Source organism: Lissotriton helveticus, chromosome 5_1 (assembly GCF_964261635.1).
Source record: "Lissotriton helveticus chromosome 5_1, aLisHel1.1, whole genome shotgun sequence".
Taxonomy (NCBI): domain Eukaryota; kingdom Metazoa; phylum Chordata; class Amphibia; order Caudata; family Salamandridae; genus Lissotriton; species Lissotriton helveticus.
The window spans coordinates 1921785433-1921810625 of record NC_136065.1 but is presented as its reverse complement, the minus strand read 5'-3'; the positions used below and the strand labels follow the sequence as shown (position 1 = coordinate 1921810625).

Sequence of the window (25193 nt, the reverse complement as noted above, 5' to 3'; positions counted from 1 at the left end):
GTAAAGGAAAGCCAAAACACTACAATATGACTTGAGTAAAGGAAAGCCAAGACAACACTACATGACTTGTGTAAAGGAAAGCCAAAACACCACAACATGACTTGAGTAAAGGAAAGCCAAGACATCGCAACATGACTTGTGTAAAGGAAAGCCCAAGGCACCACAACATGAATTGTGTAAAAGAAAGCCAAGACACCACAACATGAATTGTGTAAACGAAAGCCAAGACACCACAACATGAATTGTGTAAAAGGAAGATCAAGAAAACACAACATGACTCATGTAAAGGAAAGCCAAGACACCACATTATGAATTGTGTAAATGGAAAGTCCAAGATACCACAACATAACTCATGGAAAGCTGAAGACACCACAACATGGCTCGTGTAAATGAAAAGTCCAAGACAAGAAAACATGACTCGTGTAAAGGAAAGGCCAAGACACCACACCATGACTTGTGGTAAGGAAAGTCCAAGACAACACAACATGAATGCTGTAAAGGAAAGATCAAGACCCCATAACATGACTTGTGTAAAGGAAAGCCATGGCACCACAACATGACTCGTGTAAAGGAAAGCCAAGAAACCACAAAATGTCTTGTGTAAAGGAAAGTAGAAGACACCACAACATGACTTGTGTAAAGGAAAGCCAAGACACCACAACATGACTCATGGAAAGGAAAGTCCAAGACACCACAACATGACTCATGGAAAGGAAATTCCAAGACACCTCAAAAAGACTTGTGGAAAGAAAAGCGCAAGACACCACAACATGACTTGTGTAAAGGAAAGTCCAAGACACCACAACCTCGACATGTGCTAATTGTAAAGACAAGTGAAGCTGAGGTGTAGGTGTATTTATTAATAAATCTAAACGTTTCTTGACATACCCGTCTCTACATCAGTCATCAGTTTTAGGTTTGCTGTATTTGACTTTTCTTGGAGGATTTGTAGTAGTTCCTCCTGGTAACCGTTCCTCTTGGCTGTGCCTCTCGAAGCCTTCTCGCCCTAGGCAGAATTACTTGCAGAGACCATAGGCTGACCTTTATGTAAATGGTCAGCTATGTAAGGAAGAGTTACCTGGTGATTTCATGGTATCAAACATGCAACACTCTTGTCCTGTATTTTATTTGAATAACCTAATACATTCTGGGAATTGTAGTTCCGAGTCACTTCAATTGTAGTAAGACACCTGCGAACACTAGTGCTTTGTAAATGAAAAGTGTGGGACTTAAACATTGCATTCTTGGTGACTTGGATTACTCTGATAAAACTGTCAGTCACTCGGCAGTGGTGTGAACTGGGGGGTGCAGGTGCAACGGACTAGGAACAGGCCACGTGCTGATGTGGGAACAAGGTTGAGGATGCTGAGCAGAGCGCCTCTATGCAGTGACAGCCGGGCTCTGTGACCTCTGATTGAACACGGGGGGAAAGGGAAAAAGGGTGGCACCCCAGCAGTGGAGGAGGGCAGAGGCGGTCAGAAGATTTAAAACACTCTATTAATCAGGTTATGCTGCAACATATTTTTTGCTCTGCTGGATCACTCCAGATGAGAGGACGAGGTAAGGATGTTAGATTTTTTGTTGTACTAAAGGACTTTTTAATCCTAGTTTCTAAATGTGATGGAATGGTATAACCCTGAGTATATCGCTTTATGTCTTTGTGCCTCAGGGTCCATTATCTGGCCCCAAAAATGGATAGCCTAGAGGCAAACTCATTTTGCATGCTTGATTATACATATGCATTCATGTATTTATTTATTCATTTGTTTATATTGGGTGCACAGAAAGACTGTGAGACTCCAAGATCTGTGAGCAAAGTCGGCAACAAAGAAGTAAAGTGCCCACAAAAAGCCTACTCCGTGGACTGAGGATGGGGTTCAGTGGTCCTTCCTCAGTACCGGGGGCATCTACGGGAGCAGATAGATGACCATTTACTTTGATATTGTCAAATGTGATACCCTCATTCCATTGATGAACATCACTGCCTTCATTTCATTAGTATCGGACACTATCTCTTCCCAATCTCTCAGATTATTAATGTCAGATTCTCCAATCTACACTGTGTTTAATGCATACCCTTCCTTTCATGACTTGCTGGGGTGCCCAGATGAATCGCCCCTCAGAGCGCTGGCTACTATTTAACAAGTAATTCTCTCGGTTACTCTTTGATCTTTAATGGTGACGTGGCCTTGAAAATACAGAAGAAAACACGTGTCGGCAGGGCTGCTGAAAATGTAGTTACCAAATATTGTCTGCTACAAGTTGTGAACATGAACAGAATTGACAAAAAAACATGTATTAGTTACCCTGACAATGGGCAGCCCATCACAAAAGCTGCCTCGCCCAGAAGGTGGAATTGAACCACTCTGTCGCTAGACAGCTACAGGTTTGAAGCCTGCACCCCAGACCACTGAGGTTCATCCGGACAAAGAAACAGTGTAGCAAAACAGGTATATATATCACAAGAATACATACTCTTTTACAGGTAGGGTGTGACCAAAAAATGTGTAATCCGCTTAGCTATCAATGTTCACTATTTATTGAAGTTCTGGGCTCAGCTCTTTTTTTGATTTGTCTTTATTTTCATGCACTGTTTTAGTCAAAAGTTCAGAATATGAACCTTTGATTGTATGCAAAACAGAGACAGGCTTTCTGGGTAAACGAGACTTTCTTATAATATGGACAAAGTTCAGATAAATCATTGGTAATGTCAGCGTTAACCACAATAGAAGAGGAAAGGCCGTGCTGATTTGAGTTTACAGAACACAGAATAAACAGACATTCTTAAAGCCTTACTCTGTTCTCTCACTCTCTCTGACTCCTTGAACGGAAAGAGCAAGACACCACAACATGATTGTGTAAAGGAAAGCCAAAACACCACAACATGACTTGAGTAAAGGAAAGCCAAGACACCACAACATGACTTGTGTAAAGGAAAGCCAAAACACCACAACATGACTTGAGCAAAGGAAAGCCAAGACATCGCAACATGACTTGTGTAAAGGAAAGCCAAAACACCACAACATGACTTGAGTAAAGGAAAGCCAAGACACCACAACATGACTTGTGTAAAGGAAAGCCAAAACACTACAATATGACTTGAGTAAAGGAAAGCCAAGACACCACTACATGACTTGTGTAAAGGAAAGCCAAAACACCAAAACATGACTTGAGTAAAGGAAAGCCAAGACATCGCAACATCACTTGTGTAAAGGAAAGCCCAAGGCACCACAACATGAATTGTGTAAAAGAAAGCCAAGACACCACAACATGAATTGTGTAAACGAAAGCCAAGACACCACAACATGGCTTGTGTAAATGAAAAGTCCAAGACAACAAAACATGACTCGTGTAAAGGAAAGGCCAAGACACCACACCATGACTTGTGGTAAGGAAAGTCCAAGACAACACAACATGAATGCTGTAAAGGAAAGATCAAGACCCCATAACATGACTTGTGTAAAGGATATTTCAAGACAAGACAACATGACTTGTGTAAAGGAAAGCCAAGACACCACAACATGTCTTGTGTAAAGGAAAGTCAAGACACCACAACATGACTAGTGTAAAGGAAAGCCAAGACACCACAACGTGACTCATGAAAAGGCAAGCCAAGGCACCACAACATGACTTGTGTAAAGGAAAGCCATGGCACCACAACATGACTCGTGTAAAGGAAAGCCAAGAAACCACAAAATGTCTTGTGTAAAGGAAAGTAGAAGACACCACAACATGACTTGTGTAAAGGAAAGCCAAGACACCACAACATGACTCATGGAAAGGAAAGTCCAAGACACTACAACATGACTCATGGAAAGGAAATTCCAAGACACCTCAATACGACTTGTGGAAAGAAAAGCCCAAGACACCACAACATGACTTGTGTAAAGGAAAGTCCAAGACACCACAACCCCGAAATGTGCTAATTGTAAAGACAAGTGAAGCTGAGGTGTAGGTGTATTTATTAATAAATCTAAACGTTTCTTGACATACCCGTTTCTACATCAGTCATCAGTTTTAGGTTTGCTGTATTTGCCTTTTCTTGGAGGATTTGTAGTAGTTCCTCCTGGTAACCGTTCCTCTTGGCTGTGCCTCTCGAAGCCTTCTCGCCCTAGGCAGAATTACTTGCAGAGACCATAGGCTGACCTTTACGTAAATGGTCAGCTATGTAAGGAAGAGTTACCTGGTGATTTCATGGTATCAAACATGCAACACTCTTGTCCTGTATTTTATTTGAATAACCTAATACATTCTGGGAATTGTAGTTCCGAGTCACTTTAATTGTAGTAAGACACCTGCGAACACTAGTGCTTTGTAAATTAAAAGTGTGGGACTTAAACATTGCATTCTTGGTGACCTGGATTACTCTGATAAAACTGTCAGTCACTCGGCAGTGGTGTGAACTGGGGGTGCAGGTGCAACGGACTAGGAACAGGCCACGTGCTGATGTGGGAACAAGGTTGAGGATGCTGAGCAGAGCGCCTCTATGCAGTGACAGCCGGGCTCTGTGACCTCTGATTGAACTCGGGGGGAAAGGGGAAAAGGGTGGCACCCCAGCAGTAGAGGAGGGCAGAGGCGGTCAGAAGATTTAAAACACTCTATTAATCAGGTTATGCTGCAAAATATTTTTTGCTCTGCTGGATCACTCCAGATGAGAGGACGAGGTAAGGATGTTAGATTTTTTGTTGTACAAAAGGACTTTTTAGTCCTAGTTTCCAAATGTGATGGAATGGTATAACCCTGAGGATATCGCTTTATGTCGTTGTGCCTCAGGGTCCATTATCTGGCCCCAAAAATGGATAGCCTAGAGGCAAACTGATTTTGCATGCTTCATTATACATATGCATTCATGTATTTATTTATTCATTTGTTTATATTGGGTGCACAGAAAGACTGTGAGACTCCAAGATCTGTGAGCAAAGTCTGCAACAAAGAAGTAAAGTGCCCACAAAAAGCCTACTCCGTGGACTGAGGATGGGGTTCAGTGGTCCTTCCTCAGTACCGGGGGCATCTACGGGAGCAGATAGATGACCATTTACTTTGATATTGTCAAATGTGATACCCTCATTCCATTGATGAACATCACTGCCTTTATTTCATTAGTATCGGACACTATCTCTTCCCAATCTCTCAGATTATTAATGTCAGATTCTCCAATCTACACTGTGTTTAATGCATACCCTTCCTTTCATGACTTGCTGGGGTGCCCAGATGAATAGCCCCTCAGAGCGCTGGCTACTATTTAACAAGTAATTCTCTCGGTTACTCTTTAATCTTAAATGGTGACGTGGCCTTGAAAACACAGAAGAAAACACGTGTCGGCAGGGGTGCTGAAAATGTAATTACCAAATATTGTCTGCTACAAGTTGTGAACATGAACAGAATTGACAAAAACACATGTATTAGTTACCCTGACAATGGGCAGCCCATCACAAAAGCTGCCTCGTCAGGAAGGTGTAATTGAACCACTCTGTCGCTAAACAGCTAGAGGTTTGAAGCCTACACCCCAGACCACTGAGGTTCATCCGGGCGTAGAAACAGTGTAGCAAAACAGGTATATATATCACATAAATAAATACTTTTTTACAGGTAGGGTGTGAGCCAAAATGTGTAATCCGCTTAGCTATCAATGTCCACTATTTATTGAAGTTCTGGGCTCAGCTCTATTTTTCACAACTAGTTTATTGGTGAAGATGAGCATATGAAATATAGTGGCAGCCCACAGTCAGGACTACACCACCAACATTACAATACAATCACAGCACTTAACCAAGTGTCCAAGCAAGAAGATGATGCAATTAAGGATACCAGAAAACAGTTGCCCCACCTCACCTTATACTGCTACCTACCCACCCAACTCCCCGATCCCACCCGGAACCCACCCGAACCCCATGCATGTGTGTACTAACCGTAACGATGTAAGATTATGACGTGGGTAATGTGCGTGGACATGGGCCCTGCCAGCCAGTACGGGGCTAGAGGTCCTCCTCTGGCTCCACCGGAGGGTCCAGTGTCAGATCTCTATAGTCTGCCCACCTCTTCCAAATCTTAAAGTGTTTGCGGGGGCATCCTCGCGCCTCAAATATAGGTCTCTCCAGGCCCATACAGAAGTCCATACCAGCCTTCCATGCAGTCAGGGGGGGGGGGCGCACATTCTTCCACGCTCGGGCCAGGTCCCTCTTAGCCACCACCAGCCCCAGCAGGAGCAGGTGCCGCTTATAAGTATTGCCACCAACCCCTTCCAGGACGTGCAACAGTCCCAGACGGTGAGTACGGGGGAGGGTCCAGCCCAACACTTCAGACAGACAGCCCCAAACACCCCTCCAGAAGCCAACCAGCCTAGAGCACGACCACAGTGTATGAAGTAGCGTACCCACCTCAGCCCCACACCGCAGACATTCCGGGGACCCAATCAGGCCCGCCTTCCACAGACGCTCTCGGGTATAGTATGCCCTATGGAGAATCTTGAATTGGATGAGTCGGAATCGCATTGCGATAGCCGCCCCCCTCGGGGATTCCAAGGCCTCTCGCCAGTCGTCCTCGTCCAAGGGGCCGAGGTCAACTTCCCAAGTCGCCTTCAGTGAGAGAAGAGTAGGGGAGCAGTGGGTGACCATGGTTTGATAAATGCGCGATACTTTTTTGTCCCCAAGATCACCCATGAAGACCTTCGCCTCGATCGGGCTAAAGTCAGGGAGTGAGTCAAGGTTGGCAATGCTGGGCGTCAGTGCATGTCGGAACTGAAGGTACCGGAAAAATTGAGATTGGGGCATATCAAATTCGGCACTGAGGGCCTGAAAGGATTTGAGCGACGTACCAGACACCACTTGACCTAACTGCGAGATACCTATCGCATCCCAGCCATCGAAGCCTGGCAATTTAGAGAGTTCAGGTAGCATGCCGTTCCGCCATAAAGGTGTTTCAGCGGTCAGTCGGCCCCACCAGCCCACGCGACGCAAGGCCTGTCGCCATATAGCAAACACGAGTCTGGTAACCCTTGGCAGCGAGGCACGCAGTCGGGGTGAGTATAGGATGGTATGGAGCGAGTTATCGCCCATCAAAGCACGCTCTAGGGCATAGGCCGGGTCCCCACCGTCACAGTACCACCATTCGTTCAGAACAAGGAGGTGAGCGGCCTGGTAGTACGACTGCAGATCCGAGGTGGCCAGGCCTCCACAGTAGGTGGACAGAAAGCATGTGCGCAATGCCACCCGGGCAGGGCCTCCCGCCCAGAGAAAGCGGCCCAGCACTGAATTAACCTGTTTGAACCACCGAGGTGGAATAGGATACGGATGGTTTTGCAACTGGTAGAGTAGGCGCGGGAGCGCAACCATCTTGAAAATGGCAGATCGGCCAAAGATTGACAGGGGCATTCGAGACCAAGTTTTGACGTCCGACTGAACTCGTTCCCAGACGGGCTGCAGGTTACGGTCCCAGGCAGCGTCAACCGAGTCCGAGAGAAACACTCCGAGGTATTTCAGCCCAGTCGTGGCCATTCGCAATCCCGAGGCCCAAGGGTCTGTCACCGGGTCTCCTGATAGCACCCACAGGGTGGACTTGTGGAGATTGAGATACAAGCCCGAGGCCTCTCCAAACTGGTGCATGATCTCCAAGACACGTGGGCCCGAGCGATGCAAATCAGTGAGGAAAAAGAGGACATCGTCCGCATATAGCGCGATCTTGTCCGACAGGGTAGTGTTCCATACAAAGCCCCGTATCTGCGCATCCCGGCGCACTCTCGCCGCCAAGGGCTCCATGGCCAGTGCAAAAAGATAGGGGGAGAGCGGGCAGCCCTGCCTGGTCCCACGGCCTATGCGGAATGTCTCTGACACCGCCCCGGCGACCCGCACCGAGGCTGTAACATCAGTGTAGAGGAGCTTTATATAGGAGAGGAAGACCGGGCCTAAGTTGAGCCAAGATAGCAAAGTAAATAGGTATGACCAGCCAACCGAGTCGAAGGCCTTGTTGATATCGGCCAGCAACAACGCCGCCTGGTCCCCCAGGGCTCCAACAGCGTCGATCGCCGCCTGCGCACGCCTGATATTGTGTCGTGTCGCCCTGCGGGGCATAAAGCCTGCCCGGTCAGAATGGACTAAGGCAGTAATGTGTGGAGCCAAACGGTTCGCTAGGGCCTTGGCCAGTATCTTAGCCTCAGTATTGATTAAGGAGATGGGCCTATAGGAGTCATGGCTATCTGGGGGCCTGCCAGGCTTCTGAAAGACTACTATTTCTGCATGGCGCCAGTCCGGTGGCAGTAGACCCCGGGTACGGGCCGCTTCCAGCGCTCGGCGGTAGTGCGATCCCAGTTGCACATGGAATCTTTTAAAAAACTCACATGGGTAGCCGTTTGGTCCAGGGGCCTTACCGGCGTTGAGTTGCCCCAACGCGTCTCCCAGTTCTTCCGCCGTGAGGGGTGCATCCAGGGCCTCCCTGGTCTCATCCGACACCGGCACCGGTGGGAACTCCTCGAAGAAGCGGGCTAAGTCGCCCTCAGGCAATTGGTCACGTGGGGCATACTGGTCTGTAAAGTACGTGGCGAAGCTTGCCGCCAAGTCGTTTGGGTCGGTTAGAACGTCTCCGTTGTCGTTCGTGAGACCCGGTAGTGCGAGGGGCTGGAAATTGTGTTGGCACAATCTATGGAGCATGGAACACGACTTGTCCCCCCATTGATACACCCTACTTCTGGTGGCGAGCCACGCCTGTTTGGCTTCGTCTAGCAATAGGGACGCATATGATTGCTGTGCCTGCAGGAGCAGCCGCAGATCCACCCCATCACCACCGGTACTGTGTTCATGTTCGAGGGTCGCTACTCGGGCAGCGGCCTCCGCAGTTTGTTCCCGTCGCTGTCGACGGGCCGCCGAGCACCATGCAATATCGACTCCCCGTATAGTAGGTTTCATAGCTTCCCACACCACACCTACATCGGCACCCTCCACTAGGTTCTCCCGCCAATAATGGTCAATAGTCTCTCGTAAGTGCTTAGCGTATGCCGGTTGAAGGAGATGCCACGAGGACATCCTCCATCTAAACGGCTGCCGTTTCCGATGGAGATCTATTGTAATCGAAACCGGGGAGTGGTCGGACAGGCCCCTTGGCAAGATGTCAGCGCCCTTCACCCTACACAAATATTCTCCAGGCAAAAACATATAGTCCAACCGTGAGAACGAGCCATGCACCGCCGAGACATACGTATAGTCTTCGGTTACAGGGTGCATATGTCGCCAAGCATCCACCCAACCTAGCCCCTCACTCATGGCATGCAATCTGGTGGGCGGAAGGGAGGGGGGGGTGGTGCCAGTCACCTCCTGACGTCTCCGGCGATCCACACTCACGTCCATCACGTCATTCCAATCACCCCCAACCACTGCCAGTGATCCAGAGATATCCTCCCATACCGCAAACAGCCGCTCTGCCAGGGCCCACTGCAGGGGAGGGGGGGCGTATACACTCCCAAACACCACCGGCTCCGTGCCCACCATGCCCTTAACAAACAGGTAGCGGCCCTGAGGATCCACCCACTGCTTCTCGTGCACATACGCCACCCTGCGGTGTATCAGTATAGCCACCCCCCTGGATCCTCTGGAGAACCCCGCGTGGAAGACCTGCTGATATCCAAATCTCTGTAGGCCCAGTGCCTTAGTGCCCATCATGTGAGTCTCTTGAAGTAGTAATACATCTGCCGCTTCCCTTTTCCCCCATCGCAACACCGCCCCCCGTTTAATCTTGTCCAACAATCCTCTGACATTCCACGTAACCACCCGCATAAAGTCTACAGGGAGTCGGTCGATCGATTCAGCCATAGTCAATCGGAGTCCACCATAAAAGCCCCTCAGGCCCGCACCACCCGCCACACACCACACAAAGCATCATTTTGGTACACACATGCATTACGCTAACTACCCCAAGAAAAACTATCAACCCCTTCGTCCCATGATCTGCAACAGTTCCCTCCCCCAACTCAGCAGTCGCAACTCCGACCGCCTGCATCCCGCCTCCCCCCACCCTATACCTCAATGAACCATGAAGTACCTGTCGCGGCATGGGTAGTCTCGAGCCCAAAACCGAGGGCCCGGGCCCACCCATACCAATGGATCCCAACATCCCAAGCAGAAAAACCATAAACACACCCCCCTCCCCTTGACATCCCACTCACAACTAGGGGAGTGGTAGCCCTTATATCGCAGTCCCCAAGTCCCAAACCCACCCAAGAACTCTCCCCCCAATCAGGAGAGCAAAACAGTACTATCTCAGAGCTGCACAGTGATCAGTAATGCACAGGCACAAGCGACTCAGCGCACCCAGCCCGGAGTCTCAGCATGTCTAGCAATAAATGGGAGCCGAGGCTCCGGAGACTTCAGTGATCTGTTCCCGACTGCTCCGAGTCCTCTGGTCTGCCAGCGTCCAGTGAGCCATCCACCGAGGCCGCACGCCTGCGTGATTTAGAGCGTTTGGACCGCCCATTCTGTGTCGTTCGGTCTCTGTGCGCCCGCGGTGAACCCTCAGGGGTGCCTGGATGAAGTCCTGGCTGAGGATTCGGTCTGACCCGCACTGTTTCATCCGTCCACTTGAAAAGGTCTTCCGGGGTATCAAAAAACAATGTCCGTGACTGGAATATCACCCGCAGGCGCGCCGGGTACAGCAGGGAGTATTGTAGCTTAAGACCTCTCAGCTTAGCCTTAGCCGCCACAAAAGACTGGCGCCGTTGCTGCACAAGTCTAGTGTAATCAGGGAAAATCATGATCTTTTGACTTTCAAACAGGAGGGTTTCCTTGGATCTGGCTTCCCTCAGTATAGCGTCCCTGTCGTGGTAATTTAACAGCCTAGCGATCACTGCCCTAGGCCGCTCGCCCTCAGGCGGCCTTTGTGTCAGGGCGCGGTGTGCTCTTTCGATAACAAAACAGGCAGACAGCGACCCCGGGGGCATCCATGATTCCAGCCACTGTGTGAGAAACAGCTCCATATTGCCGTTGGCACAGTTCTCTGGAAAGCCGAGAAAACGGAGGTTGTTACGCCGCGCCCGCCCTTCAGCATCCTCCACCCGGAGCGCTGTGGTCCGCTGCGCGTCTTCCATCGCCGCCATTCTCTTCTTCAGGGCACCCACATCCTCTTCCACCACTGACACCCTGGACTCGGCCTCCGTGATTCGTGCCACAGCGTTCCTAAGATCCTGGCGCAACAGGGTTACGTCTGCGCCAACTGCCCCTATCTTCGCGTCCAGCATGTCCCGCGACTGAGTTATAGCCGCCATAAGGGCTGTATTGTCCGGTCCTCCTCCTGATGGACCACCCCCCGAAGATCCAGGGCCCCCACCGGGGCCAGTAAATTTGTCGATGGTCACCTGCTTGGCGGATCCACCACCTCCCCTGGTCATGTTCGCCCGGGTGGGTGAGGGCCACTAGGGTCGCCGGTCCACAGTCAGGGAGACCCGAGAGAAGCCTCTCCGGCAAGGTCTAGTGGCAGTTGAGAATTAGGGGGGGGAGGCAGGCTTCAGCCACTTCCCCCAGGAACAGCCCCCCCAGCCGCCGCTGACCAGGGCCCCCCCGTGGCCCACGTTGCCTGTCAGGAGGTGCGAGGACTCCCAGCGTCCTGCACTGCTATGCCAAGAATGTCACGGAACAGTGGGCCCGGGGGGTGGGGGGGGGGGGGGGGGGCCGGGGAGGGCCACTACTCACAGTTGCTGCTCGCCGGGCCGGTCGCCCTACGTCTGGCCGCCTCCCGCCAGGGTCTCCAGGGGATACCAGTCACTCCTCTAGGCCGCTGGCCCCGGCCCGACACGAGGCCGCGAAAATTGAGGTCCCGGCTGCGCCAGGTCACCAGGCCGCCACCGCTGCCACAGTCCACTCGTGGCGCCTGTGCCACTCTCCGGCCCAGCCTGGCCCCAGGTGAAGGATCGCCTGTAGTATCGCGGCCTCAGGGACAGCCAACACCGCGGCCGCTCCCGGGCCAGACAGCGCACCCTGTCGCGTCGCCAAAATCGAGGCCCCGGCTGCTCCGTGACCACCAGGCCGCACCTCGCCCCTCTCTGCTCGGTTCTGTCCGGGGGCACGAGATCACCCCTGAGCCCACCGGATGACACCCGGCGCCTGCAGGAACATCCGTCGCTATCCGGTAGTGGGTTTGTGGGTTTGGGGACAGGATAATTCGTCGGATAATCGGCGGGCCGGCGGGAGCTCTAGCAAGCTGCGACCGCCATCTCCGCTCGCGTAGCCACGCCCCGCTCAGCTCTATTTTTGATTTGTCTTTATTTTCATGCACTGTTTTAGTCAAAAGTTCAGAATATGAACCTTTGATTGTATGCAAAACAGAGACAGGCTTTCTGGGTAAACGTAACTTTCTTATAATATGGACAAAGTTCAGATAAATCATTGGTAATGTCAGCGTTAACTACAATAGAAGAGGAAAGGCCGTGCTTATTTGAGTTTACAGAACACAGAATAAACAGACATTCTTAAAGCCTTACTCTGTTCTCTCACTCTCTCTGACTCCTTGAATGGAAAGATCAAGACACCACAACATGATTGTGTAAAGGAAAGCCAAAACACCACAATATGACTTGAGTAAAGGAAAGCCAAGACACCACAACATGACTTGTGTAAAGGAAAGCCAAAACACCACAACATGCCTTGAGTAAAGGAAAGCCAAGACATCGCAACATGACTTCTGTAAAGGAAAGCCAAAACACCACAACATTACTTGAGTAAAGGAAAGCCAAGACACCACAACATGACTTGTGTAAAGGAAAGCCAAAACATTACAATATGACTTGAGTAAAGGAAAGCCAAGACAACACTACATGACTTGTGTAAAGGAAAGCCAAAACACCACAACATGACTTGAGTAAAGGAAAGCCAAGACATCGCAAAATGACTTGAGTAAAGGAAAGCCCAAGGCACCACAACATGAATTGTGTAAAAGAAAGCCAAGACACCACAACATGAATTGTGTAAACGAAAGCCAAGACACCACAACATGAATTGTGTGAAAGGAAGATCAAGAAAACACAACATGACTCATGTAAAGGAAAGCCAAGACACCACAACATGAATTGTGTAAATGGAAAGTCCAAGATACCACAACATAACTCATGGAAAGCTGAAGACACCACAACATGGCTCGTGTAAATGAAAAGTCCAAGACAACAAAACATGACTCGTGTAAAGGAAAGGCCAAGACACCACACCATGACTTGTGGTAAGGAAAGTCCAAGACAACACAACATGAATGCTGTAAAGGAAAGATCAAGACCCCATAACATGACTTGTGTAAAGGATATTTCAAGACAAGACAACATGACTTGTATGAAGGAAAGCCAAGACACCACAACATGACTTGTGTAAAGGAAAGTCAAGACACCACAACATGACTAGTGTAAAGGAAAGCCAAGACACCACAACGTGACTCATGAAAAGGCAAGCCAAGGCACCACAACATGACTTGTGTAAAGGAAAGCCATGGCACCACAACATGACTCGTGTAAAGGAAAGCCAAGAAACCACAAAATGTCTTGTGTAAAGGAAAGTAGAAGACACCACAACATGACTTGTGTAAAGGAAAGCCAAGACACCACAACATGACTCATGGAAAGGAAAGTCCAAGACACCACAACATGACTCATGGAAAGGAAATTCCAAGACACCTCAAAATGACTTGTGGAAAGAAAAGCCCAAGACACCACAACATGACTTGTGTAAAGGAAAGTCCAAGACACCACAACCCCGACATGTGCTAATTGTAAAGACAAGTGAAGCTGAGGTGTAGGTGTATTTATTAATACATCTAAACGTTTCTTGACATACCCGTTTCTACATCAGTCATCAGTTTTAGGTTTGCTGTATTTGCCTTTTCTTGGAGGATTTGTAGTAGTTCCTCCTGGTAACCGTTCCTCTTGGCTGTGCCTCTCGAAGCCTTCTCGCCCTAGGCAGAATTACTTGCAGAGACCATAGGCTGACCTTTATGTAAATGGTCAGCTATGTAAGGAAGAGTTACCTGGTGATTTCATGGTATCAAACATGCAACACTCTTGTCCTGTATTTTATTTGAATAACCTAATACATTCTGGGAATTGTAGTTCCGAGTCACTTCAATTGTAGTAAGACACCTGCGAACACTAGTGCTTTGTAAATGAAAAGTGTGGGACTTAAACATTGCATTCTTGGTGACCTGGATTACTCTGATAAAACTGTCAGTCACTCGGCAGTGGTGTGAACTGGGGGGTGCAGGTGCAAGGGACTAGGAACAGGCCACGTGCTGATGTGGGAACAAGGTTGAGGATGCTGAGCAGAGCGCCTCTATGCAGTGACAGCCGGGCTCTGTGACCTCTGATTGAACTCGGGGGGAAAGGGGAAACGGGTGGCACCCCAGCAGTGGAGGAGGGCAGAGGCGGTCAGAAGATTTAAAACACTCTATTAATCAGGTTATGCTGCAACATATTTTTTGCTCTGCTGGATCACTCCAGATGAGAGGACGAGGTAAGGATGTTAGATTTTTTGTTGTACAAAAGGACTTTTTAATCCTAGTTTCCAAATGTGATGGAATGGTATAACCCTGAGGATATCGCTTTATGTCGTTGTGCCTCAGGGTCCATTATCTGGCCCCAAAAATGGGATAGCCTAGAGGCAAACTCATTTTGCATGCTTCATTATACACATGCATTCATGTATTTATTTATTCATTTGTTTATATTGGGTGCACAGAAAGACTGTGAGACTCCAAGATCTGTGAGCAAAGTCTGCAACAAAGAAGTAAAGTGCCCACAAAAAGCCTACTCCGTGGACTGAGGATGGGGTTCAGTGGTCCTTCCTCAGTACCGGGGGCATCTATGGGAGCAGATAGATGACCATTTACTTTGATATTGTCAAATGTGATACCCTCATTCCATTGATGAACATCACTGCCTTCATTTCATTAGTATCGGACACTATCTCTTCCCAATCTCTCAGATTATTAATGTCAGATTCTCCAATCTACACTGTGTTTAATGCATACCCTTCCTTTCATGACTTGCTGGGGTGCCCAGATGAATCGCCCCTCAGAGCCCTGGCTACTATTTAACAAGTAATTCTCTTGGTTACTCTTTGATCTTAAATGGTGACGTGGCCTTGAAAACACAGAAGAAAACATGCGTCGGCAGGGCTGCTGAAAATGTAGTTACCAAATATTGTCTGCTACAAGTTGTGAACATGAACAGAATTGACAAAAAAACATGTATTAGTTACCCTGACAATGGGCAGCCCATCACAAAAAGCTGCCTCGCCCAGAAGGTGGAATTGAACCACTCTGTCGCTAGACAGCTACAGGTTTGAAGCCTGCACCCCAGACCACTGAGGTTCATCCGGACAAAGAAAGAGTGTAGCAAAACAGGTATATATATCACAAGAATACATACTCTTTTACAGGTAGGGTGTGAGCAAAAAATGTGTAATCCGCTTAGCTATCAATGTCCACTATTTATTGAAGTTCTGGGCTCAGCTCTCTTTTTGATTTGTCTTTATTTTCATGCACTGTTTTAGTCAAAAGTTCAGAATATGAACCTTTGATTGTATGCAAAACAGAGACAGGCTTTCTGGGTAAACGTAACTTTCTTATAATATGGACAAAGTTCAGATAAATCATTGGTAATGTCAGCGTTAACTACAATAGAAGAGTAAAGGCCGTGCTTATTTGAGTTTACAGAACACAGAATAAACAGACATTCTTAAAGCCTTACTCTGTTCTCTCACTCTCTCTGACTCCTTGAACCGAAAGATCAAGACACCACAACATGATTGTGTAAAGGAAAGCCAAAACACCACAATATGACTTGAGTAAAGGAAAGCCAAGACACCACAACATGACTTGTGTAAAGGAAAGCCAAAACACCACAACATGCCTTGAGTAAAGGAAAGCCAAGACATCGCAACATGACTTCTGTAAAGGAAAGCCAAAACACCACAACATGACTTGAGTAAAGGAAAGCCAAGACACCACAACATGACTTGTGTAACGGAAAGCCAAAACACTACAATATGACTTGAGTAAAGGAAAGCCAAGACAACACTAGATGACTTGTGTAAAGGAAAGCCAAAACACCACAACATGACTTGAGTAAAGGAAAGCCAAGACATCGCAACATGACTTGTGTAAAGGAAAGCCCAAGGCACCACAACATGACTTGTGTAAAGGAAAGTCAAGACACCACAACATGACTAGTGTAAAGGAAAGCCAAGACACCACAACGTGACTCATGAAAAGGCAAGCCAAGGCACCACAACATGACTTTTGTAAAGGAAAGCCATGGCACCACAACATGACTCGTGTAAAGAAAAGCCAAGAAACCACAAAATGTCTTGTGTAAAGGAAAATAGAAGACACCACAACATGACTTGTGTAAAGGAAAGCCAAGACACCACAACATGACTCATGAAAAGGAAAGTCCAAGACACCACAACATGACTCATGGAAAGGAAATTTCAAGACACCTCAAAACGACTTGTGGAAAGAAACCACAACATGACTTGTATAAAGGAAAGCCAAGACACCACAACATGACTTGTATAAAGGAAAGTCATGACACCACAACATGACTAGTGTAAAGGAAAGCCAAGACACCAAAACGTGACTCATGAAAAGTCAAGCCAAGGCACCACAACATGACTTGTGTAAAGGAAAGCCATGGCACCACAACATGACTCATGGAAAGGAAAGTCCAAGACACCACAGCATGACTCATGGAAAGGAAATTCCAAGACACCTCAAAAAGACTTGTGGAAAGAAAAGCGCAAGACACCACAACATGACTTGTGTAAAGGAAAGTCCAAGACACCACAACCTCGACATGTGCTAATTGTAAAGACAAGTGAAGCTGAGGTGTAGGTGTATTTATTAATAAATCTAAATGTTTCTTGACATACCCGTTTCTACATCAGTCATCAGTTTTAGGTTTGCTGTATTTGCCTTTTCTTGCAGGATTTGTAGTAGTTCCTCCTGGTAACCGTTCCTCTTGGCTGTGCCTCTCGAAGCCTTCTCGCCCTAGGCAGAATTACTTGCAGAGACCATAGGCTGACCTTTATGTAAATGGTCAGCTATGTAAGGAAGAGTTACCTGGTGATTTCATGGTATCAAACATGCAACACTCTTGTCCTGTATTTTATTTGAATAACCTAATACATTCTGGGAATTGTAGTTCCGAGTCACTTCAATTGTAGTAAGACACCTGCGAACACTAGTGCTTTGTAAATGAAAAGTGTAGGACTTAAACATTGCATTCTTGGTGACTTGGATTACTCTGATAAAACTGTCAGTTACTCGGCAGTGGTGTGAACTGGGGGGTGCAGGTGCAACGGACTAGGAACAGGCCACGTGCTGATGTGGGAACAAGGTTGAGGATGCTGAGCAGAGCGCCTCTATGCAGTGACAGCCGGGCTCTGTGACCTCTGATTGAACTCGGGGGGGAAAGGGGAAAAGGGTGGCACCCCAGCAGTGGAGGAGGGCAGAGGCGGTCAGAAGATTTAAAACACTCTATTAATCAGGTTATGCTGCAACATATTTTTTGCTCTGCTGGATCACTCCAGATGAGAGGACGAGGTAAGGATGTTAGATTTTTTGTTGTACAAAAGGACTTTTTAATCCTAGTTTCTAAATGTGATGGAATGGTATAACTCTGAGGATATCGCTTTATGTCGTTGTGCCTCAGGGTCCATTATCTGGCCCCAAAAATGGATAGCCTAGAGGCAAACTCATTTTGCATGCTTCATTATACATATGCATTCATGTATTTATTTATTCATTTGTTTATATTGGGTGCACAGAAAGACTGTGAGACTCCAAGATCTGTGAGCAAAGTCTGCAACAAAGAAGTAAAGTGCCCACAAAAAGCCTACTCCGTGGACCGAGGATGGGGTTCAGTGGTCCTTCCTCAGTACCGGGGGCATCTACGGGAGCAGATAGATGACCATTTACTTTGATATTGTCAAATGTGATACCCTCATTCCATTGATGAACATCACTGCCTTCATTTCATTAGTATCGGACACTATCTCTTCCCAATCTCTCAGATTATTAATGTCAGATTCTCCAATCTACACTGTGTTTAATGCATACCCTTCCTTTCATGACTTGCTGGGGTGCCCAGATGAATCGCCCCTCAGAGCGCTGGCTACTATTTAACAAGTAATTCTCTCGGTTACTCTTTGATCTTAAATGGTGACGTGGCCTTGAAAACACAGAAGAAAACACGTGTCGGCAGGGCTGCCGAAAATGTAGTTACCAAATATTGTCTGCTACAAGTTGTGAACATGAACAGAATTGACAAAAAAACATGTATTAGTTACCCTGACAATGGGCAGCCCATCACAAAAGCTGCCTCGCCCAGAAGGTGGAATTGAACCACTCTGTCGCTAGACTGCTACAGGTTTGAAGCCTGCACCCCAGACCACTGAGGTTCATCCGGGAAAAGAAACAGTGTAGCAAAACAGGTATATATATCACAAGAATACATACTCTTTTACAGGTAGGGTGTAAGCCAAAATGTGTAATCCGCTTAGCTATCAATGTTCACTATTTATTGAAGTTCTGGGCTCAGCTCTTTTTTTGATTTGTCTTTATTTTCATGCACTGTTTTAGTCAAAAGTTCAGAATATGAACCTTTGATTGTATGCAAAACAGAGACAGGCTTTCTGGGTAAACAAGACTTTCTTATAATATGGACAAAGTTCAGATAAATCATTGGTAATGTCAGGGTTAACCACAATAGAAGAGGAAAGGCCGTGCTGATTTGAGTTTACAGAACACAGAATAAACAGACATTCTTAAAGCCTTACTCTGTTCTCTCACTCTCTCTGACTCCTTGAACGGAAAGAGCAAGACACCACAACATGATTGTGTAAAGGAAAGCCAAAACACCACAACATGACTTGAGTAAAGGAAAGCCAAGACACCACAACATGACTTGTGAAAAGGAAAGCCAAAACACCACAACATGACTTGAGCAAAGGAAAGCCAAGACATCGCAACATGACTTGTGTAAAGGAAAGCAGAAACACCACAACATGACTTGAGTAAAGGAAAGCCAAGACACCACAACATGACTTGTGTAAAGGAAAGCCAAAACACTAAAATATGAATTGAGTAAAGGAAAGCCAAGACACCACTACATGACTTGTGTAAAGGAAAGCCAAAACACCAAAACATGACTTGAGTAAGGAAAGCCATGACATCGCAACATGACTTGTGCAAAGGAAAGCCCAAGGCACCACAACATGAATTGTGTAAAAGAAAGCCAAGACACCACAACATGAATTGTGTAAACGAAAGCCAAGACACCACAACATGAATTGTGTAAAAGGAAGATCAAGAAAACACAACATGACTCATGTAAAGGAAAGCCAAGACACCACAACATGAATTGTGTAAATGGAAAGTCCAAGATACCACAACATAACTCATGGAAAGCTGAAGACACCACAACATGGCTCGTGTAAATGAAAAGTCCAAGACAACAAAACATGACTCGTGTAAAGGAAAGGCCAAGACACCACACCATGACTTGTGGTAAGGAAAGTTCAAGACAACACAACATGAATGCTGTAAAGGAAAGATCAAGACCCCATAACATGACTTGTGTAAAGGATATTTCAAGACAAGACAACATGACTTGTGTAAAGGAAAGCCAAGACACCACAACATGACTTGTGTAAAGGAAAGTCAAGACACCACAACATGACTCGTGTAAAGGAAAGCCAAGAAACCACAAAATGTCTTGTGTAAAGGAAAGTAGAAGACACCACAACATAACTTGTGTAAAGGAAAGCCAAGACACCACAACATGACTCATGGAAAGGAAAGTCCAAGACACCACAACATGACTCATGGAAAGGAAATTCCAAGACACCTCAATACGACTTGTGGAAAGGAAAGCCCAAGACACCACAACATGACTTGTGGCAAGGAAAGTCCAAGACACCACAACCCCGACATGTGCTAATTGTAAAGACAAGTGAAGCTGAGGTGTAGGTGTATTTATCAATAAATCTAAACGTTTCTTGACATACCCGTTTCTACATCAGTCATCAGTTTTAGGTTTGCTGTATTTGCCTTTTCTTGGAGGATTTGTAGGAGATCCTCCTGTTAACCGTTCCTCTTGGCTGTGCCTCTCGAAGCCTTCTCGCCCTAGGCAGAATTACTTGCAGAGACCATAGGCTGACCTTTATGTAAATGGTCAGCTATGTAAGGAAGAGTTACCTGGTGATTTCATGGTATCAAACATGCAACACTCTTGTCCTGTATTTAATTTGAATAACCTAATACATTCTGGCAATTGTAGTTCCGAGTCACTTTAATTGTAGTAAGACACCTGCGAACACTAGTGCTTTGTAAATGAAAAGTGTGGGACTTAAACATTGCATTCTTGGTGACCTGGATTACTCTGATAAAACTGTCAGTCACTCGGCAGTGGTGTGAACTGGGGGTGCAGGTGCAACGGACTAGGAACAGGCCACGTGCTGATGTGGGAACAAGGTTGAGGATGCTGAGCAGAGCGCCTCTATGCAGTGACAGCCGGGCTCTGTGACCTCTGATTGAACTCGGGGGGAAAGGGGAAAAGGGTGCCACCCCAGCAGTAGAGGAGGGCAGAGGCGGTCAGAAGATTTAAAACACTCTATTAATCAGGTTATGCTGCAACATATTTTTTGCTCTGCTGGATCACTCCAGATGAGAGGACGAGGTAAGGATGTTAGATTTTTTGTTGTACAAAAGGACTTTTTAATCCTAGTTTCCAAATGTGATGGAATGGTATAACCCTGAGGATATCGCTTTATGTCGTTGTGCCTCAGGGTCCATTATCTGGCCCCAAAAATGGATAGCCTAGAGGCAAACTCATTTTGCATGCTTCATTATACATATGCATTCATGTATTTATTTAGTCATTTGTTTATATTGGGTGCACAGAAAGACTGTGAGACTCCAAGATCTGTGAGCAAAGTCTGCAACAAAGAAGTAGAGTGCCCACAAAAAGCCTACTACGTGGACCGAGTATGGGGATCAGTGGTCCTTCCTCAGTACCGGGGGCATCTACGGGAGCAGATAGATGACCATTTACTTTGATATTGTCAAATGTGATACCCTCATTCCATTGATGAACATCACTGCCTTCATTTCATTAGTATCGGACACTATCTCTTCCCAATCTCTCAGATTATTAATGTCAGATTCTCCAATCTACACTGTGTTTAATGCATACCCTTCCTTTCATGACTTGCTGGGGTGCCCAGATGAATCGCCCCTCAGAGCGCTGGCTACTATTTAACAAGTAATTCTCTCGGTTACTCTTTGATCTTAAATGGTGACGTGGCCTTGAAAACACAGAAGAAAACACACATTGGCAGGGCTGCTGAAAATGCAGTTACCAAATATTGTCTGCTACAAGTTGTGAACATGAACAGAATTGACAAAAAAACATGTATTAGTTACCCTGACAATGGGCAGCCCATCACAAAAGCTGCCTCGCCCAGAAGGTGGAATTCAACCACTCTGTCGCTAGACAGCTACAGGTTTGAAGCCTGCACCCCAGACCACTGAGGTTCATCCGGGCAAAGAAACAGTGTAGCAAAACAGGCATATATATCACATGAATAAATACTTTTTTACAGGTAGGGTGTGAGCCAAAATGTGTAATCTGCTTAGCTATCAATGTCCACTATTTATTGAAGTTCTGGGCTCAGCTCTATTTTTGATTTGTCTTTATTTTTATGCACTGTTTTAGTCAAAAGTTCAGAATATGAACCTTTGATTGTATGCAAAACAGAGACAGGCTTTCTGGGTAAATGTAACTTTCTTATAAAATGGACAAAATTCAGATAAATCATTGGTAATGTCACCGTTAACTACAATAGAAGAGGAAAGGCCGTGCTTATTTGAGTTTACAGCACACAGAATCAACAGACATTCTTAAAGCCTTACTCTGTTCTCTCACTCTCTCTGACTCCTTGAACGGAAAGATCAAGACACCACAACATGATTGTGTAAAGGAAAGCCAAAACACCACAATATGACTTGAGTAAAGGAAAGCCAAGACACCACAACATGACTTGTGTAAAGGAAAGCCAAAACACCACAACATGCCTTGAGTAAAGGAAAGCCAAGACATCGCAACATGACTTCTGTAAAGGAAAGCCAAAACACCACAACATGACTTGAGTAAAGGAAAGCCAAGACACCACAACATGACTTGTGTAAAGGAAAGCCAAAACACTACAATATGACTTGAGTAAAGGAAAGCCAAGACAACACTACATGACTTGTGTAAAGGAAAGCCAAAACACCACAACAAGACTTGAGTAAAGGAAAGCCAAGACATCGCAACATGACTTGTGTAAAGGAAAGCCCAAGGCACCACAACATGAATTGTGTAAAAGAAAGCCAAGACACCACAACATGAATTTTGTAAACGAAGGCCAAGACACCACAACATGAATTGTGTAAAAGGAAGATCAAGAAAACACAACATGACTCATGTAAAGGAAAGCCAAGACACCACAACATGAATTGTGTAAATGGAAAGTCCAAGATACCACAACATAACTCATGGAAAGCTGAAGACACCACAACATGGCTCGTGTAAATGAAAAGTCCAAGACAACAAAACATGACTCGTGTAAAGGAAAGGCCAAGACACCACACCATGACTTGTGGTAAGGAAAGTCCAAGACAACACAACATGAATTTTGTAAAGGAAAGATCAAGACCACATAACATGACTTGTGTAAAGGATATTTCAAGACAAGACAACATGACTTGTATAAAGGAAAGCCAAGACACCACAACATGACTTGTGTAAAGGAAAGTCAAGACACCACAACATGACTAGTGTAAAAGAAAGCCAAGACACCACAACGTAACTCATGAAAAGGCAAGCCAAGGCACCACAACATGACTTGTGTAAAGGAAAGCCATGGCACCACAACATGACTCATGTAAAGGAAAGCCAAGAAACCACAAAATGTCTTGTGTAAAGGAAAGTAGAAGACACCACAACATGACTTGTGTAAAGGAAAGCCAAGACACCACAACATGACTCATGGAAAGGAAAGTCCAAGACACCACAACATGACTCATGGAAAGGAAATTCCAAGACACCTCAAAAAGACTTGTGGAAAGAAAAGCGCAAGACACCACAACATGACTTGTGTAAATGAAAGTCCAAGACACCACAACCTCGACATGTGCTAATTGTAAAGACAAGTGAAGCTGAGGTGTAGGTGTATTTATTAATACATCTAAACGTTTCTTGACATACCCGTTTCTACATCAGTCATCAGTTTTAGGTTTGCTGTATTTGCCTTTTCTTGGAGGATTTGTAGTAGTTCCTCCTGGTAACCGTTCCTCTTGGCTGTGCCTCTCGAAGCCTTCTCGCCCTAGGCAGAATTTCTTGCAGAGACCATAGGCTGACCTTTATGTAAATGGTCAGCTATGTAAGGAAGAGTTACCTGGTGATTTCATGGTATCAAACATGCAACACTCTTGTCCTGTATTTTATTTGAATAACCTAATACATTCTGGGAATCGTAGTTCCGAGTCACTTCAATTGTAGTAAGACACCTGCGAACACTAGTGCTTTGTAAATGAAAAGTGTGGGACTTAAACATTGCATTCTTGGTGACCTGGATTACTCTGATAAAACTGTCAGTCACTCGGCAGTGGTGTGAACTGGGGGGTGCAGGTGCAACGGACTAGGAACAGGCCACGTGCTGATGTGGGAACAAGGTTGAGGATGCTGAGCAGAGCGCCTCTATGCAGTGACAGCCGGGCTCTGTGACCTCTGATTGAACTCGGGGGGAAAGGGGAAAAGGGTGGCACCCCAGCAGTGGAGGAGGGCAGAGGGGGTCAGAAGATTTAAAACACTCTATTAAACAGGTTATGCTGCAACATATTTTTTGCTCTGCTGGATCACTCCAGATGAGAGGACGAGGTAAGGATGTTAGATTTTTTGTTGTACAAAAGGACTTTTTAATCCTAGTTTCCAAATGTGATGGAATGGTATAACCCTGAGGATATCGCTTTATGTCGTTGTGCCTCAGGGTCCATTATCTGGCCCCAAAAGTGGGATAGCCTAGAGGCAAACTCATTTTGCATGCTTCATTATACATATGCATTCATGTATTTATTTATTCATTTGTTTATATTGGGTGCACAGAAAGACTGTGAGACTCCAAGATCTGTGAGCAAAGTCTGCAACAAAGAAGTAAAGTGCCCACAAAAAGCCTACTCCGTGGACTGAGGATGGGGTTCAGTGGTCCTTCCTCAGTACCGGGGGCATCTACGGGAGCAGATAGATGACCATTTACTTTGATATTGTCAAATGTGATACCCTCATTCCATTGATGAACATCACTGCCTTCATTTCATTAGTATCGGACACTATCTCTTCCCAATCTCTCAGATTATTAATGTCAGATTCTCCAATCTACACTGTGATTAATGCATACCCTTCCTTTCATGACTTGCTGGGGTGCCGAGATGAATCGCCCCTCAGAGCGCTGGCTACTATTTAACAAGTAATTCTCTCGGTTACTCTTTGATCTTAAATGGTGACGTGGCCTTGAAAACACAGAAGAAAACACGCGTCGGCAGGGCTGCTGAAAATGTAGTTACCAAATATTGTCTGCTACAAGTTGTGAACATGAACAGAATTGACAAAAAAACATGTATTAGTTACCCTGACAATGGGCAGCCCATCACAAAAGCTGCCTCGCCCAGAAGGTGGAATTGAACCACTCTGTCGCTAGACAGCTACAGGTTTGAAGCCTGCACCCCAGACCACTGAGGTTCATCCGGGAAAAGAAACAGTGTAGCAAAACAGGTATATATATCACATGAATAAATACTTTTTTACAGGTAGGGTGTGAGCCAAAATGTGTAATCCGCTTAGCTATCAATGTCCACTATTTATTGAAGTTCTGGGCTCAGCTCTATTTTTGATTTGTCTTTATTTTCATGCACTGTTTTAGTCAAAAGTTCAGAATATGAACCTTTGATTGTATGCAAAACAGAGACAGGCTTTCTGGGTAAACGAGACTTTCTTATAATATGGACAAAGTTCAGATAAATCATTGGTAATGTCAGCGTTAACTACAATAGAAGAGGAAAGGCAGTGCTTATTTGAGTTTACAGAACACAGAATAAACAGACATTCTTAAAGCCTTACTCTGTTCTCTCACTCTCTC

General features: G+C 46.1%; 6 non-coding genes across 6 annotated transcripts; all 6 read right to left on the bottom strand.

Annotated features, from left to right (window-relative positions):
- Positions 1–2340: 2340 nt before the first annotated feature.
- TRNASTOP-UCA (transfer RNA opal suppressor (anticodon UCA)) lies at positions 2341–2427 on the bottom strand. The gene has a single exon. It is a non-coding gene; the product is annotated as a tRNA-Sec (tRNA).
- Positions 2428–5444: 3017 nt separating this feature from the next.
- On the bottom strand, positions 5445–5531 carry TRNASTOP-UCA (transfer RNA opal suppressor (anticodon UCA)). The gene has a single exon. It is a non-coding gene; the product is annotated as a tRNA-Sec (tRNA).
- Positions 5532–15247: 9716 nt separating this feature from the next.
- On the bottom strand, positions 15248–15334 carry TRNASTOP-UCA (transfer RNA opal suppressor (anticodon UCA)). Its single transcript has one exon. It is a non-coding gene; the product is annotated as a tRNA-Sec (tRNA).
- Positions 15335–18339: 3005 nt separating this feature from the next.
- Positions 18340–18426, bottom strand: TRNASTOP-UCA (transfer RNA opal suppressor (anticodon UCA)). Its single transcript has one exon. It is a non-coding gene; the product is annotated as a tRNA-Sec (tRNA).
- A 3049-nt stretch (positions 18427–21475) lies between these two features.
- On the bottom strand, positions 21476–21562 carry TRNASTOP-UCA (transfer RNA opal suppressor (anticodon UCA)). Its single transcript has one exon. It is a non-coding gene; the product is annotated as a tRNA-Sec (tRNA).
- Positions 21563–24719: 3157 nt separating this feature from the next.
- Positions 24720–24806, bottom strand: TRNASTOP-UCA (transfer RNA opal suppressor (anticodon UCA)). Its single transcript has one exon. It is a non-coding gene; the product is annotated as a tRNA-Sec (tRNA).
- Positions 24807–25193: the final 387 nt, after the last annotated feature.